This window comes from Hoplias malabaricus, chromosome 2 (assembly GCF_029633855.1).
Source record: "Hoplias malabaricus isolate fHopMal1 chromosome 2, fHopMal1.hap1, whole genome shotgun sequence".
NCBI classification, from domain to species: Eukaryota; Metazoa; Chordata; class Actinopteri; order Characiformes; family Erythrinidae; genus Hoplias; species Hoplias malabaricus.
Window position 1 is genome coordinate 57,102,879 of NC_089801.1, and position 12,405 is coordinate 57,115,283.

The 12,405-nt window shown below is 40.6% G+C and overlaps 1 long non-coding RNA gene across 1 annotated transcript; it reads left to right on the forward strand.

Annotated features, from left to right (window-relative positions):
- The first annotated feature begins 1,601 nt into the window (after positions 1-1,601).
- On the forward strand, positions 1,602-7,910 carry LOC136687682 (uncharacterized). Its single transcript, XR_010800502.1, has 3 exons — positions 1,602-1,722; positions 4,472-4,584; positions 7,117-7,910. It is a non-coding gene; the product is annotated as an uncharacterized lncRNA (long non-coding RNA).
- The last annotated feature ends 4,495 nt before the right edge of the window (positions 7,911-12,405 follow it).

Here is a 12,405-nt window from a genome sequence, read left to right on the forward strand (position 1 = left end):
CTGTGTCCACTTTAACACAGCACTGCTCCTGTGTCCACTTTAACACAACACTGCTCCTGTGTCCACTTTAACACAACACTGCTCCTGTGTCCATTTTAACACAGCACTGCTCCTGTGTCCATTTTAACACAACACTGCTCCTGTGTCCACTTTAACACAACACTGCTCCTGTGTCCATTTTAACACAGCACTGCTCCTGTGTCCATTTTAACACAGAACTGCTCCTGTGTCCATTTTAACACAGCACTGCTCCTGTGTCCATTTTAACACAACACTGCTCCTGTGTCCACTTTAACACAGCACTGCTCCTGTGTCCATTTTAACACAACACTGCTCCTGTGTCCACTTTAACACAGCACTGCTCCTGTGTCCATTTTAACACAGAACTGCTCCTGTGTCCATTTTAACACAGCACTGCTCCTGTGTCCATTTTAACACAACACTGCTCCTGTGTCCATTTTAACACAGCACTGCTCCTGTGTCCATTTTAACACAGAACTGCTCCTGTGTCCATTTTAACACAGAACTGCTCCTGTGTCCATTTTAACACAGAACTGCTCCTGTGTCCATTTTAACACAGAACTGCTCCTGTGTCCATTTTAACACAGCACTGCTCCTGTGTCCATTTTAACACAGAACTGCTCCTGTGTCCATTTTAACACAGAACTGCTCCTGTGTCCACTTTAACACAGCACTGCTCCTGTGGTAAAGATCCAAAGCGAATGTCTTATGGTTTTGATCCACTTTAGCACAGCAGCATTTGAGCAATGCTCAGATTCAAGATAATCATACTGTTTTTGGGGGGAATGTCAGGGTTATGATCACTCTAGCTCTAGAATTGCAGTGTGTACTGCTTTATTTTAGGTTTAATGTTTTGTATGGTACTGTACAACTTGGGGCCTACTGAAAAACTTGTCCTGCAGTGTGTTTACCCATCAAATCATCAAATCAAATTTATTGGTATAGCGCCTTTTACAACTGACGTTGTCACAAAGCAGCTTCACAGTTTCAGAACAGAACATTTAAATCAAAGCCCAATGTGAGCAGCCGAAGGCGACAGTGGCAAGGAAAAACTCCCTCGAGGCTGGAGGAAGAAACCTTGGGAGGAACCAAGACTCACAAAGGGGACCCATCCTCCTCTGATCAAACTATAGATTGAACTATAGATTTACCCATCATTTCATATATTTTTATCTAATTCTAGAAGTGGGGCTATGGTCAAAGTACAGTGCATGTGGTTGTTCACTATAATTGTTGTTTTTATAATAAGTCACATACAAAGGCGGCTGCAGTTCCTAAAGCAACGTCACCGACAGTTTGAAAGAAGACACTGTGAATATATCAACAAAATGAACAAAGAAGAGCAAGAAAAAGCTATTGTGGGTAAGTGATTAATTTATTAACTTATGTCACGATATTTCTCACTTACACACGACATTTGGATAAAAATAACACGATTTATTACTTCATATTCATTCAGTGAGGACAGAAACGTCGTTTTATTGTTGTTTTTAGCTCGTTTTATTGTTGTTTTTAGCTCGTTTTATTGTTGATTTTAGCTCGTTTTAATGTCGTAGTGAAGGATTCAAACGGAGCAGTAAGTGATTAGTGAAAGTGCGCAAGGGCGCGAGCGTTAGGTTTGGAGCCGGAGTCAGGCGCGAGGCAGGAGCTGCTCAGAGACACTCTTCACTAACACGGACAGACGCGGACGCGGACGTGGAGGTATTGTTTATTTTAACGTGTCGTTCCGTGGCTCGTGTTAGTACCAAGTTAGTGATTCAGATTCTGAAATAATGTCGTGTATTTGCCTCGGCAGCAGAAGTTAGCACGAGCTAAATGTGACTAGCTGCACTGCTCCAAAACGTCCGTGGTATTAAAGTTCAAGATTTTAAAACAACGAAGCCGCTGCAGTCGGGGATTTCAGTGTTGTAATAAGATTTTAGCAGTTTGTAAGCAGGGCCAACAGCACCGTTAACTCTGTAAAGGCGGTATTAGCAAAATAGCTCGTGTATGCTAACGAGCCGAAAATACTTCGCGTGCACGCGCTTCCGGGAGCAGTCTGGGCCCAACAGGTTAGACTTAGGATTCCTGTGATTTATCTTTATAAATAACACATTATCTTCAGTGTTCGTCCTCAGAAAACTGCCACATCGCACCAGTCACTGACTGTAGTCTATTTAATAGATTAAAGCTGTATAATCAGAGCGTGTTTTAAACATGACACACTCAGCCTTGATTCTGTCTTAAACACATTGACATCTCTCATCATTGTTAGACATTTTCAGACCTTTTTAAGACTTATACAGATCACTGCTCTCAGAGCTGGGCTATTTACACATTATAATGGTGACAACCTGAGCAGTAACAGACCAGTAACAAAGCGAGAATCTGGTAAAAGGAAAGGACGTGTGTTTTAGGGTCAGGGGTCAGTGGTTTAACTGGTCAGAAGTCTTCAGATTAAATCCTCAAGCCCCTTGGTGAGTTCTGTGCTCGCTCGGGAAGCCTGCTGCATGTAGGTTTTTGCTGGTGTGGTTTAGCAGTGTTCAGAATACAAAGAACTTATTTCTGCAAGTTTATCATTGCTCTATTTCTGTGGTGGTGGAAGTGTTCATTAAGGATTTAATCCAAAGACATTTGACCAGTTAACCACGCCATTTACCCACTGAACCTAAAGCATATACTCTGTCCTTTTTGACAGAAAAAAATCAGTATTTTTTATTTTGAACCCAGCATTTTGTATTGTGCATTTTACAGCTATTTACAGAGAACATGAACATATTTGATGTATTGTTTAATGACTTCTTTTTAAAGGATTTGGAGTCAGAAAAGAGATGCCTTTAGTGGTTGTGACAGAATCATTATTGAGTGTTGTTTTTGATGCAAAGTTGTATTATTTTCTTTGGAGGAAAATTCAGTATTTTTATTTATAAAGAGAAATCACACAAATCTCAAGCATAAGCCGTGTCCACACTGCTGCCTGGTGCACGTGACGGAGAGACAGATTCTGACAGGGAGTCTGTTTATTTCTCTGAGGTGGGCACTAAGGAATATGAGTGGAGATATACACGGAGCAGGTCAAATGCGTAACATTTAGTAACCATTTTTTTTGTCTTTTTGGCTACGTTCACACAGCAGGTAAAAGTCCAAATCTGATTTTTTTTTGTTTTGCTGTTCACACAGTCTGTATAATGTGACCCATATCTGACGTCAGTCTGAACAGATCACACTGCTGAACTGACCCGCACCACAAAGTACGAGGCTTCAGGCGCTGACCAAAAGGAAATGTTAATCTGTTACATACAAAGCCGACATGAGTTTAATATGTCCATGATCCTTATTTATAGAGCTTCATAACAACATGAACAATGTAAAAGTGATATAGAATGACTAAAAGAAGCTATTCTCTTGTTTGTTTTATAAAAAACCCTTTGTCCATGTGTTTTAAATTATCATTAATAAGAGACAGGAGCCTAGATTAAGGAGTTTCAGACATTTTTCATTTGCCAATATATTTTACAAAATGAAAATGCTCTGACCAGTCCCTGTCCATGTCCTAAACACCTCAAATTAAGACGAAAGTGCTTTGGACCGTAGTCCGAGATCATTCTCAATGGCCAGAGTGACGTAATTTCACATGAATTCCGATCTGGCCGTTCAGACAGAGTCGCATTGCCACAGATCCAATATGAATTGGATCTCAATATCACATATGAAAGTGGCCCAAAGCTGATTTTGAATAGTCAGATTCAGTGCGATTTGTTGCTGTTCACACAGCCACAAAAACAACACATCTGTATCACACATGACGAAACAGATCGGATTTGGGCCACTTTTACCTGCTGTGTGAACGTAGCCAAGCCATGCATACCACGTTTTTCAACTGCAGTGTTGACGTCATTTGTAATTTTGTACTTGGCAAATCAAGTTTATAAGTAATGTATGCAGACTTTTTTCAATACTTTGTTGGTGTCGTATGTAAAGTAAAGGAAGAACTCATTTATTTTCTTATTGGAATTGTAAGGGATTTTTTTCTTCCTTTTCCACTCTTGCTTTACTTAAAAGTATAGCTAAAGTAGTCTAAGCTGATCTTTGACAGTCAGTTTTTGGAAAAGCTAATCGTTAACTGGACAAGGCATACATCTGCTTTTTGCTGGTCAGTTTAGTCAGCCAGCTAAACCAGTGGTTGCTAAACATTTGTTGTAGGACATTCAAGCAACGGATTCATGCACACAGGTCTTATACAAAGCCTTCGAAATATGTAGCACTAGTGATACACCAAAGAATAATACTAGTCATACTAGGGGCCGAAACTAATAACCACAATAGAGTTGCTTATTAGCAGAATCAATTTTCAGAAATTATGCTGTTAAAGTGCATTATTAACATGTCAATAAAAGAAATAAAAGTTTGTGTTAGCCATGCTTAAATGCAGCTTGTCTTACTTGATTTACTAAAATATTTTATGTTGTAGGACTTGAATGCTCCTGAAGAATGGTTTGCAAGCAGTCAGGACTCATCAGAAGATAAGTGCTTCTGAATATTGCCCGTCCAATGATGACTGTGACAGTGATCAAAGGATAACAAGTGAGTTCTCAGAAGAGAAACTGTGTATGTTTTAAACAAATATTTTTTTGTATTTAGTCATATTTGGTTTAATATAGCCATCTTAATATTACAGACCAGTTATAATATGTGTTATGACAGAAAATGTTGTTTCACATGTTGACTGTATGGCCATATATAATAATCATACACATGATAAGATTTAAAATATCCTATGACAATCCATTAGAGCTTCACATAGTGCCAAACCACCCACTGCATCACTAGCTCTTCACAGGGGTTATCAGGTAGGCACCTCCTCTCGTCAGTGTTTCACTGAATTAAACCCACAACACCTCCAGAAGGCTCAACAGTGAAGTCTGGCGTCCCAAATATCTACCAATATGGTATATGCTATAATGAAGTGGCTAGTGCCACAGTGTTTAAGTAGTGTGGCATGGTACGGCAGATGGGTACTAGAGTTACCACTCAAGTTTAGTTGAGGATTTTAAAATGTGCAAAGGTGAGTCGTGAGATCATTTTGTCAGGATTGAAAGATGCAGTGGTAAAAGCAGCAGTGCCAGTCAAAACAGCAGGAAGGAAGTGAAATCCAAAAGTGACTGTGCAGGTAGCCAGGAGCTCAGCAGAGCTAAGGGATGTGCAATGCGGAGGAGCGGGCCTTCGGTCGTGGAAAGCGTTTAGTAAGGCCACATCACCAAAGAGAAAGCAAATGATGACTAGACTTATTTGCAATCAGAAAGAGGAGGCATGGTGTACAACAGCAGTGTCACAGGCAAAACAAGGCCAGTGGCTTTGCTGGAAGAATCTAGAAAAGCAGAAGGTCACTTGGCAAGAATTGTGAACAGCAAGCACTTAGAGGTAAATGCATTAACGAGTGGCTGTAGTAATGAAGCTATTGGGTTTATGTGTGAGGGTAAACATATTCGAGAGCGTGCACAGGCTATCAAATATTGGTAGATGGGGTGAAGCACAAGTTTGCATTGCGTTAACTACACTGAGGCCAAATAGAGTGCTGTGCTCTGAGAGTAAACGGATAGTTCATTTCATAGAGTTAACAGTTCCATTTGAGGATGCAGTAGATGAAGCATTTGAAAGAAAGAAGCTGAAGTACACAGACCTGGCGGCTGAGGTGAGGGAACATAGGTGGCAGTCACATTTTACACCGCTCCAGATGGGTGTTAGGGGATTTTTAGCCAAGTCGGCCACATTATTATTAAGGGCAGTTGTGAAGGAGTTATCAGAAACACCTTAAAGTTCTAGTCAGTGGTTGTGGATAAGGAGAACATAGACTGTACAGATGCTGTTGTGGTGGTTGGTGATGTAGCACATAAAGATCACATGGAACTGGTGGCCCTGAGCATGCATTAACGGTGCCAGTGGGGCTAGGTACAGCCTTAGTCACCAGGGAGGCCAGTGTGGAGGTTTTGTGGGCTTAATTATGCAAAACATTGATGAGGGGGAGGTGCCTACCTGATGACCACTGTGAAGAGCTAGTGATGCTGTGGGTGTTTTGGGTACTCGTGATGGGATTGATGATTAATCGTAGATGTTAGCTGGTTGCTAATCAGATCATAAAAGGTACCTGGTTACTGGAACTAGATAGGTTTTCAGTCCCAGCTCCCTTGGGGTTCCAGTCATGCCGAGTAGGTACTAATGGTGACGTGTAAACCCTGCAGAGCGCCGATTCACCAGTGCCATGTCAATCACCACGAAATGCAGAGCTCATTTAAATATAGAACAAACACACTGCTTGTAAAATCTCTTAAATTACAGCAGAGGTTTGAAGAGGTTTATATGCTCCTTGGGTCGGTGGCTGATGAAAATGTACAAATAAAGCCGAACGTGCAACAAGTAAAACTGATCTGTGAGAACTGGGGGCGGAGCCGTGTTCAGTCCACACAACAACACGCAAATACATGATGAGTTAACAGCGCCTAACTTTTCTGCTGCAGGTGTTGTGGATTTTGAAAAGCCAGTGATTCCTGTTAGAGACGGGGGTTTTGCAACGTCACTGGGTCCATTTCACGGGGGAGCCCTGCCAGTGGAAAAGCACCCAGCTTTAAGCATGCCGAGCCGTGTAGAGTTGAGTCGATTAGAGCCATAACTGTAGGATTGGAACAATAGAAATTATGTGGCTGCCGGTAAGAAGAGAGTGGGTTGGGCCCTGTGTGAAATTCTAATGGATTGGTATAGGATATTTTACATCTCCTGTATGATTATAATATCAAAATATAAAGTTTCTTTAACAAGTATCTCATTGGCTGCTAGACCTGTCCATCAAAACCATGCATTTCCCCCCCTCCCCCATTCTCCTGGTGCTGTCTGAGAGTCCGTGCTAAAGTTAACGACTGATCTCACGTTTACTCACGTGAAATATTAGAGCAGTGGCTATAATTAATCACAATAATTATTAAAAAGATACGTGTTTTTAATTGGACAGTGACGATATCAGTGTTTCATGCCAAATGTCTGACAATATTGATCACCTTGATCCTGTTTAAATTTCCAGAATACTGTCATATGACTACTCAGTGATATGTATTATCTCCACAGAGTAAATCTCCGATCAGTCTCAGATGAAGAGGCCATGGACTCCACTTGGAAGGACACCAGCCAAAAAAGAATGGGAATCATGGTCTTAAAGCTGAAAAAACGTTGTTTATAACAAAACTGCACTAACCCTAGCTGACTACATGTGCTTTTTTATATTGTGTCTCCAGTTTATTTGAAAGTACTGCGCACTTTGTGTTATATTTTCACTAAGACATGGTGTAGCATGAGTTTTTATAGAAGTACTGCACACTGTCTTAGTAAGAATCCAACTCTAAGTGCACAGTACAGATTCGGAGTAAACTGGAGTCATGCAGCACAATGTCTTAGTGAAAATATAACTGTGTCCAAATGAACAGGAGACACAATCTAAAAATGCACATGTAGTCATCTAGGGTTTGGGCGGTTTTGTCGGCATCTTAACTTTTTCCCTCTTACTCACGATTGAGTTATAAACAAAATATTTTATATTTAACATAATCTTCGAGTCAATTTGACCCCAGTTTATATAAAAGAACTGTGCACTTTGTGTTATATTTGTAATTTATATCGTAGGTTGTCTTTCCTGTTTATAGAGGAGAACAGTCATAAGTCTCATTTAATTAAAGAAAAATAAATCAATTAATATGTCCTCAGTATTTTGTCACACAGGTCTGTGTTGGGTGTGAGAGTGAATTTACAGAAACAGACCCAGAGAGAGTCAGTGAGCTGTGGGGGATGGGTGAGTCAGAGCTGATTGGACGGCTCCTACCGTATTTTAATATTGTGCCTGAGTGTCTTCTAATATCAAGCCAAAGACAAGACCCTGATACAGAGAGAGTATTTAATACAACTGTTCAATCCTGAAGTGTATTTAAAACTTTATATTAACTTTCATAAATATTAAGAAGAATTACATGTCTCACAAGCCTCTAAATAAAACGTCTGTTTAAAATAATAACAGCAGCAGCCGATTTTAAACTCCTTTTTTCACAAATTTATTTTCCCTCCAAAATTAATATTCCATGAGAAACTGTATTTTTAGCCTGTGTTGGACCTGTGTAATGTTTCAGTACTTGTTTTTCTTGCTTTTAAATCCAAGTTCTGATTTTGAGCCAAGGTTCCCTCCAAAATTTGAATCGTCCAATCAGAAAATTCCCTGCAGAGACCAGAGGGTGGTGTGTACAGGAGCTTCAGGACAGCACAGAATCTCAGAGAAAACACACACACACTGCTGCATGGGTAACGGACATTCATGTGAGGACTCAAATAGAAATTAGTGAAATTCACTCAGAGTGACATTTATGCACAGATAATTACATTATAGAAGCTATTTTTTGTGAGGACCGGGCAAAAGGTCCTCACAACCAAAAATGTCCTCACAAGAAAGGTGGGATGTCAATATGTGGTCCTCACAGAGGGGGAAATACCAACACACACACACACACACACACACACACACACACACACACACACACACACACACACACACACACACATATATATATATATATATGGGTGGCATGGTGGCGCAGCAGGTAGTGTCGCAGTCACACAGGTCCAGGGACCTGGAGGTTGTGGGTTCGATTCCTGCTCTGGGTGACTGTCTGTGAGGAGTTGGGGTGTTCTCCCCGTGTCCGCGTGGGTTTCCTCCCACAGTCCAAAAACACATGTTGCAGGTGGATTGGCAACTCAAAAAGTGTCCGTAGGTGTGAGTGAATGTATCTGTGTGTCTGTGTTGCCCAGTGAAGGACTGGCGCCCCCTCCAGGGTGTATTCCTGCCTCGCGCCCAATGATTCCAGGTAGGCTTTGGACCCACCGTGACCCTGAATTGGATAAGTGGTTACAGATAATGAATGAATACTGTAATAAGGTAGACCACGAGGAAACTGACTAAACCTCAGACCTGCTATCAAATGATCTTTTTGTTTCAGAGTCATCTGAAAAGGTGTTTTCATAACTAGTTTGACAAGCCACCGTCTGCACACCCTTCCAAAAGGTGCAGATAAATATCATGCATTTCTGGAACAAAAGAGAAGATATAGAAAGTTTTTAAATTCTTCACATTGTGTGAATAATCTCACAGTAAAACAAGAAACACAAGAGAGACACTCTGGAGCAGCTGCTCATAAGCCTAAGACCACCATGCTCAATGCTATGTGTGAGCGAGAAATGGCTGTGGAGCAATAGAACTGTGTTCTCTGGAGGGATCACACTCCATCCAAACATTTACGATAAACCAGATCTAGACTTATCATTCAACATCAGCACTTCTCCTGAAAGATTTTTATGTTTCTGTCATTAAATCCTGACAAAAATGTTTCAACTTTTATTGTAAATAACAACAAATGCTTCAGTTTCAAGAAATGCTACCAATGTCACAGAAGTACGATGGAATTATGTAGATACAAATTTGGCTGAACTTAAATCTTCTTAAGTTTCCACATTTTAAAACACCCATTCCTTCTCTCAGTTATTTATTCCTCTTCTGTAAACACATAATTCTGTTCACTCATAACTGTGGACAATTTTACATCCTCACCCCATCACTCTCACACCCATGGATAGATTCACATGTACACCCAGACTCTCACATATGGACAGTTTCACAGTTCTACAACATTCATCACATATATGACCGATCTCTTTATACAAACCGGATTCCAAAAAAGTTGGGACACTAAACAAATTGTGAATAAAAACTGAATGCAATGATGTGGAGATGGCAAATGTCAATATTTTATTTGTAATAGAACATAGATGACAGATCAAAAGTTTAATCTGAGTAAATGTAATGTTTTAAAGGAAAAATATGTTGATTCAAAATTTCACAGTGTCAACAAATCCCAAAAAAGTTGGGACAAGTAGCAATAAGTGGCTGGAAAAAGGAAATTGAGCATATAACGAACAGCTGGAAGACCAATTAACACCAATTAAGTCAAGTGACAACATGATTGGGTATAAAAAGAGCTTCTCAGAGTGTCAGTGTCTCTCTGAAGCCAAGATGGAAAGAGGATCACCAATTCCATCACTGTTGCACAGACAGATGGTGCAGCAATACTAGAATGGTGTTACCCAGCGTAAAATAGCAAAGACTTTTAAGTTATCATCATCAACCGTGCTTAACATCATCAAAAGATTCAGAGAATCTGGAACAATTGCTGTGTGCAATGGTCAAGGCCGTAAAACTCTACTGGATGCTCGTGATCTCCGGGCCCTTAAATGTCACTGCACCTCAAACAGGAATGCCACTGTCAAGGAAATAACAGAATGGGCTCAGGAATACTTCCAAAAAGCATTGTCAGTGAACACAATCCACCATTGCCAACTGAAACTCTACAGTGCAAATAGGAAGCCATTTCTAAGCAAGCTCCACAAGCTCAGACGTTTGGACTGGGCCAGGGGTCTTTTAAAATGGAGCGTGGCAAAATGGAAGACGGTTCTGTGGTCAGATGAGTCACGATTTGAAGTTTTTTATGGAACACTGGGATAACAAGGATAACCCAAGTTGTTATCAACCCTCCGTTCAGAAGCCTGCATCACTGATGGTATGGGGTTGCATGAGTGCTTGTGGCATGGGCAGCTTGCATGTCTCGAAAGGCACCATTAAAGCAGTGAACTATGTTCAGGTTCTAGAACAACATATGCTCCTATCTAGACGTCATCTCTTTCAGGGAAGACCCTGCATTTTTCAACAAGATAATGCCAGACCACATTCTGCAGCAATCACAACGTGAGGGCTACGTAGGGGAAGGATCCGGGTACTGAAATGGCCAGCCTGCAGTCCAGATCTTTCACCTATAGAGAACATTTGGCGCATCATAAAGAGGAAGGTACGACAAAGAAGGCCCAAGACGATTAAACAGTTAGAGGCCTGTATTAGACATGAATGGGAGTGCATTCCTATTTCTAAACTTGAGAAACTGGTCTCCTCTGTCCCCAGACGTCTGTTGAGTGTTGTAAGAAGAAGGGGGGATGCCACACGGTGGTAAAAAATGGCCATGTCCCAACCTTTTTGGGATTTGTTGACACCATGAAATTTTGAAACAACATATTGAGGGTTGGTGCGGTTAGTCTCAAACCTATGGACAGAGGTGAGGTTAACAGGTGCACACCTCCTGGGGATTCCCTCATGAGTGCTCCCCTTGAACCTCCCAAACCCTCAACAGCTCCAGCACCTGCTCCTCGAACAGCACGTGCGCTGAGACCAGCCCAAGCCCCTGCCTCTGTAGAGGTTGCTGCAGGGCCCCCTGCCTCCGTGGACTTAGCTGGGCCAGGATGTGACAGAAAGAGCAGGACATTTTGGCTTGTGATCTAGGGGGTGCCACACTTTAGTGCTCAACTCAGGCTGATGATGAACTTTGAATTTAGTTACACGCCAACTTCACTACCACACAAAAATACATGTATAATCCCACAACACAATCAAAACACAATGAAAAACACTGAAATGTGAGAACCGCTAATCATGCTGGGAGATCTCCTGTCCTTGTTTACCTGTTACACGCCCATAATATTTGTGTATTTGACAGTGAGAAAATATATTTTTCTCAGAAAAATAAATGCAAAAATTATACACATACACATGGTTAATATTCTCTGATGGCAAATCCCTGTGAACCTTATATATTTGGTCTTATATATTTTGGTGTTGGTTGACAGTGTCAAAAACGTATATATTCTGTTTGGAAATGGTGCTTCACATGGCTCCATTTTAGGGCCAATAATGTTCTTCTCTTTAGGATCAATTGTGTTCTGTACCTCCTTTAGGGGACACATTAGCTTTAAACACAATATTGCCTTTCAATTGCATGATGTTTTCTGAACTGCAGTATGGTGTCCCACTAGGCTCTATTTTATGGTCCTCACACTTCTTTGTTTATTTACCTCCACTAAGACTCATTACACATCAATTTAATCTTTTCTTTTTAGGGGTTTACAGCAATTTTAACAATCTTTAAAAGTAGATCATTATTTTAAATCACAGTGGTTGAAATGTCTTAAAAAACTAGGGAATAAACAATGCTGTCATCAAGATGTGCTAGCAAGTTGTTTGTCTTGTACATGTAGACACTGCTGTGGTTGGTGTATCAGAGACATTAAAGTGCATTAATGCACTTTATGTTAAAGTTATGACAAAAGTACAATTATTCTCATTCAAAACAATTGTTACACTTTGGTTGTAAAAACAGTTTAAAAAGATCTGTCACTTTTCCCTGTGAAGAAAATTGGGTAGAATTCTTAAAAATCCTGTGAAAAATCATTTCTAGACATAAGCTGGTTCATAGCTACAGCCTTTGACACTTTATTCGT